The following is a 6,000-nucleotide window of genomic DNA, read 5'->3' as shown; positions in this document are numbered from 1 at the left end:
GCCTCCCGAGTAGCTGGGATTATAGGCATGGGCCACCATGCCCGGCTACTTTTTTATTTTTAGTAGAGACAGAGTTTCTCCATGTTGCTAGGCTGGTCTCGAACTCCCGACTTCAAGTGATCTGCCTGCCTCGGCCTCCTAAAGTGCTGGGATTACAGGCATGACCACCGCACCTACCCTTAAGTTTTTTCTGTAGTTAAATGGAAGCTAATGAAGAATTTTAAGTGGGACAGTGATATACAATCCACCCTCTGTATCTGCAGATGCAAAGAACTACAGATGGAAAATATTTGGGAAAAAAAAGGTAATATAACAATAAAAATATACAGTTTAACAATTATTTACATAGCATTTACATTGTATTAGGTATTAAAAGTAATCTAGAGATGTTTTAAAGTGCATGAAATGATATGTGTAAATTATTTGCAATTAAATCATCACAATAGTAACTATATGCATTTTATATAAAGGGCTTGAGTATCCCTGGATTTTGATATCTAAGAAGGGGTCCAGGAACCAATCCCCTGGGGACAGCAAGGGACTACTGTATGTCACATGGATGACCTGACAGCAGTGTGGGATAAATTTTAAAGAGCAGACTGGAGGAAGAAGGAATTAGAAAATAACATTAAAAAAAAAAAACAGAAAAACTAAGAACTAGTTCTCACTAGGGAAAGAAAGCAGCATAATTTATCAAGTATGAAAAGCAAGGTACAAAGGCTTTTTCACTCAACTTGCATAATAAACACATATTGGTGTTCTCTTATGTGTAAGACTCTAAGAACAGAATCTCATAGGAGCATGAGGGTCTCATGCAAGTCTCAAGGTGCAAAAGGTACTGAATAGCCAACTCAGGATTTAAAGCTGATTTTGTTGTTACAGGCAGGACAAATAGTAAATAATGAGCCCGTGATGTGTACATTCAGAATTTTTATTTTAAAACCAAGAATCCGAGTAACATTAACCATAGAAAATCCATATGGAAACATTCACAATCTGCTTAGTGAAAAATGGGAAAACAACTTCCCTGCCTTACCACCAGCCTACTGCTTGAGGAGCCAGAAGTTGGCGTGAAGTTGGAAGGTCGCCTTTTCCAGCTAAACCCCACTCCATAGCTACGTGCATTTTTATTCAAAGGCTCCATGACCAGAGGGAACAGTCATAACTGAGAACCAAAATACTGTCATTGGCAAGGGTTTTGCCAAAGGGTCTGAGATGTGTAAGCACCAAGAAGGGAAATGGAGATGGAGCAACATATGAAAAGGGGCTGTAGGAACAAGCACAGAGAAAACAAGTCAACAAAATCACCTACTTCCACCCTGAGCAAGGTGACAGTGCACGTACATTCATGGTCTCAGTGTGGGCTACGCTGCACAGTGACTCATACTATCTCAAATGCAGTCTTCTGGAAAGATTCAAGTCCCCTAAGGGCACTCGGCACAGGACCACAGTGATGTGGTAACAGACACACACAAGCAGGCCGTGACCCTAAAGGAACAACACACTTCAGATAATAGTCATTCAGAAAAAAATCCTCTCCCAGAGCTGAGGTTACACATTCCAAGTTAGCTATAAGCATTCTTTGGGGAATTCCTTTAAAAGCTTGAGTTAAAATAAAACAAAAACCAACACCTAAAATGTCCTAAAGAACAAAGTGGAGAAATGATGAATGCCTACCACGAAACACTTACTGTAGGTTTCTCATTTGGATGGCTCTCCCACCAGACAGGGGGTGGGATTACTTCAAATGTAATGGGTCCACTACGATGAGTTGTTTGGTCCAGTGAGGGGAATACGCTTTCCAGAAATAACTTTCCCTTCCCTGGATGCCATCCAAAATTAGAACCCATCAACCACCATTAACTGCAATGCCCATATTAATTAATAATCCTAGATTCCAGCTACTACCACATGTAAACTATTAAAGAAAAAAGTTCCAAGGAAATCAGTAGCTTTAATACACAGGCATAAGGCTTTCATGAAAAATTAAACTCAGGAGTTTCCATCTGGGGACAGAAATTGTTAAGAGGTAACATGCAGACCTCAGGCACCAATAATGAACTGCATTTCTCCCTAACTGCTTATTGCAGCTTAACCTCTCCAGTATCAAATCTTCTACTCTATAACCTCTCTTTAAACTCCTCCCTCTAACCACAATTGCCTTCTGTTTTTATTATTTGGCAAAATTACACTTAAATATTTATGTTATGAAACCAGATAAAATAAATACCATTCAAGTTGACTTGCCATGTAGAGCTGTGTGGGAGTGAAGAAGCTGCTCTTACATAAACCCCCTCTGCCTTCCACACTCATCTGCTTCCTGATGAGTCTGAGTCTGGGGGAACTGCACCTTACTTTTCCTTTCCTATATCCCCTAGTGGGGCAATATTAGAAGCCAAGGGAGGAAAAGCTGGCAAAGTTGTCACACACCAAGCAGCCAATCCCTCCTGAAATGAAGGTAGGTTCACTTGGTCTCTCCTAAGCAGAAGAGACCAAGTGAAACAAAATATCTTAAAAGCCATTAAAAATCTAACAAACCCCAGCCTTGGGGTGCTCATGGAGTGCATGGGATAAGAAAGGAATAACGTAGCAGCATTCAGAAGCCATCCTGGGTTCATCCTGATGAGGTCTCACCGACATTCAGGGAGAGGGGGTTTTCCCATGCCAGGAAGGAAGTGGAAGGAGGCATGACTTAGCCACTGGTGGTGATCTCCTTAGCAGGCTCGATGCTGTTCATCTCCATGATGCCTTCCTTCCAGGATCAATCTGCACCATGTGCCTGCCCTTCAAAGGCCCATGTGATATCCTCAAAAGTCCTGCCATGGGTCTCAGGGACTTTGAAGAAGGTAAAGATCAAGAAGGAAATGAGGAAGCTGGTGAAGATAATAAAAATGTAGGGTCCTAAATAGTACTAGTGAAAGGACAGAAAAAAGGAAGGTTGACATAAAAATCTGGTCATTGACAAACTCAATTTCCTTCACATTCATATTTCCAATAGGCTTCAAGCTATAACCCTTCCACATTTAATAAAAACAGAAAGGTTTTTTCAGAGATTCACTTACGATTCCGTTGCTAACTTATTATATTTCTCTGTATTTTTCTTTTTGTCATTCCTTTTCATTAGAGTTACATGCTTCCAAATGTCTACTGAGTATTTTTGGACTTTTGAGTATTATTTTTAAAATCTGTGTTTCTGAGCTGAGCATGGTGGTTCATGCCTGTAATCCTGGCACTTTCAGAGGCTGAGATGGGTGGATCACTTGAGGCCAGGAGTTCCAGACCATCCTGGCCAACATGGCACAACCCCATCTTTATTAAAAATACAAAAAAATAATTTTTGCTGGGAGTGGTGGTGCCTGTAATCTCACCTACTCAGGAGGCTGAGGCAAGAGAACCACTTGATCCCAGGAGGCAGAAGTTGCAGTGAGCCAAGATTGAGCTGCAGCATTCCACCGTGAGCAACAGAGTGAGACTCTGGCTCAAAAATAAATAAATAGGCCAGGCGTGGTGGCTCACATCTGTAATCCCAGCACTTTGGAAGGCCAAGGCAGGAGGATCACCTGAGATTGGGAGTTTGAGACCAGCCTGACCAATGTGGAGAAACCCCATCTCTACCAAAAACACAAAATTAGCTGGGCATGGTGGTGCATGCCTGTAATCCCAGCTACCTGGGAGGCTGAGGTAGGAGAATTGCTTGAACCTGGGAGGCAGAGGATGCAGTGAGCCATAATTGCACCATCACACTCCAGCCTGGGTGACAAGAGGGAAACTCTGTCTCAAATAAAATAAAATATAAATAAATACATACATACATAAAGTTCCCAGTTTTGCCCTCTGATTTCAATCTTTTTTTGCCATCATTTTTTTCCTTCTGTGTTGTTGAAAATGAAAATGAGTAGGGAAAATCTTGTTTATAGCCCTTGATACTGGCTTACTGCAACATCCACCTCCCAGGTTCAAGTAATTCTTCTCCCTCAGCTTCCCGAGTAGCTAGGATTACAGGCATCTGCCACCATGCCTGGCTAATTTTTGTATTTTTAGTAGAGATAAGGTTTGACCATGCTGGCCAGGCTGGTCTTGAACTCAGGCAAACCACCTGCCTTGGCCTCCCAAAGTGCTGGGATTACAGGCAAGAGCTACCATGCCTGATCAATGTGTGATCTTTCATGGCATCAGTAATTACAGTAGTCCCCAGTTATCCAGTTTTTCATTTGTTTGTTTTTGAGACAGAGTCTTGCTCTGTTGCCCAGGCTGGAGTGCAGCAGTGTGGTATCGGCTAACTGCAACCTCCGACTCATGGGTTCAAATGATTATCTTGCCTCAGCCTCCTGAGTAGCTGGGATTATATACAGTCACCTGCCACCATGCCTGGCCAATTTGTTTTTATTTTTAGTAGAGACAGGGTTTCACAATGTTGGCCATGCTGGTCTCAAACTCCTGACATCATGATCTCCTCACTTCGGCCACCCAAAGCGCTGGGATTACAAGTGTTGAGCCACCATGCCTGGCCAATATCCACAGCTTTATAGTCCACAGTTTTAGTTACCAACAGTCCAAAAAGATTAAATGGAGAATTCCAGAAATAAATAATTCATAAGTTTTAAACTGCCCTCCATTCTGAGTAGTATGATGAAATCTCATGCTGACTTTCATGGGACATGATTCATCCCTTTGTCCATGCCGTATATGCCATATATGCTACCCACTTGTTAGTCACTTTGGAGCCATCTTGGTCATTAGATTGACAGATCTCAAGAAGGGTGAATAGAGTACAATAAGATATTTTGACAGAGAGAGGAAAAGGGCAAAGGAGAGGGAGAAGGAGAGGGAGAAGAAGCGGGAAAGGGAGCCATCAGAGAGAGAGAGAGAGACAGACAGAAAGAGAGTGAGTGAGAGACCAGTTGTAATCCCAGCACTTTGGGAGGCTGAGGTGGGCAGATCACCTGAGGTCAGAAGTTTGAGACCAGCCTGGTCAACATGGCCAAACCTCGTCTCTACTAAAAATACAAAAATAAGCCAGGTGTGGTGATGCATGCCTGTAATCCCAGCTATTAAAAAGGCCGAGGCAGGAGAATCACTCAAACCGGGGAGACGGAGGTTGCAGTGAGCAGAGATTGCACTACTGCCTGGGCAACAGATCATGACTCTGTCTCAAACAAACAAACAAAAAAAAATCTATGGTTGTGAGTAACTTATAAATTAAACATTATCAGCCGGTCCAGTAGCTCATGCCTGTAATCCCAACATGAGAGGCTGAGGTGGGCAGATCACAAGGTTGGGAGATCGAGATCATCCTGGCTAACAGGATGAAACCCCATCTCTACCAAATACAAAAAATTATCCAGGAGTGGTGACACAAGCCTGTAGTAGCAGCTATTCAGGAGTCTGAGGCAGGAGAATTGCTTGAACTCAGGAGGCAGAGGTCGTAGTGAGTGAAGTTTGCACCACTGCACACCAGCGTGGGGAACACAGTGAGACTGTCTCAAAAATACAACATTATCATAGGTATGTATGTATAGGAAAAAACAGTGACGTATATACAGGTATAGGTTTGGGTACAATCCAAGATATCAGACATCCACTAGCTGTCTTGGAATGATATATTCCCCCTGAACTAGACCTCCCTTATTCATGTGGGATAAGTCCCAAGACACCCCGTGGATGCCTGAAACTGCAGACACCTATGAACCCCATTGCTGTGAACCAGAACATGCTTCTGATAATGTTTTCCACCTATAAATCTTACAGTTTTTCCATCTTAACTAAGCACTTAGCGGGCACTGTGGCTGTAATCCTTGCAGTTTGTGGCATGGCAGCAAAACTAGCACAAATTTCTTTTTACTTTTTCTTTTCTTTTTATCGCTTATGAGCAAAACTTTTTCTTCTTTTGATACAGAGTATTCCTCTGTCACCCAGGCTGGAGTGCAATGGCACAGTCTCAGTTCACTGCAACTTCCGCCTCCTGGGTTCAAGTGATTCTCCTGTCTCAGCCTCCCAAGC

General features: G+C 42.7%; 1 protein-coding gene across 1 annotated transcript in view; it reads right to left on the bottom strand.

Moving 5' to 3' along the window:
* Positions 1–917: 917 nt before the first annotated feature.
* Positions 918–6,000, bottom strand: part of LOC110568882 (solute carrier family 2, facilitated glucose transporter member 3-like) — a 28,158-nt gene continuing 23,075 nt past the window's right edge. Inside the window, exon 8 of the mRNA XM_064379935.1 lies at positions 918–2,911. The gene's annotated coding sequence lies outside the window, so the exon portion shown is untranslated. The remainder of the gene's footprint in view (positions 2,912–6,000) is intronic.

This window comes from Aotus nancymaae, unplaced genomic scaffold (genome assembly GCF_030222135.1).
Source record: "Aotus nancymaae isolate 86718 unplaced genomic scaffold, 86718_ANA_hifiasm-v0.15.2.pri h1tg000022l_1, whole genome shotgun sequence".
Classification (NCBI taxonomy): Eukaryota; Metazoa; Chordata; class Mammalia; order Primates; family Aotidae; genus Aotus; species Aotus nancymaae.
Note: the sequence above shows the minus strand (reverse complement) of the source record. Positions and strands in the feature narration are given on the sequence as shown.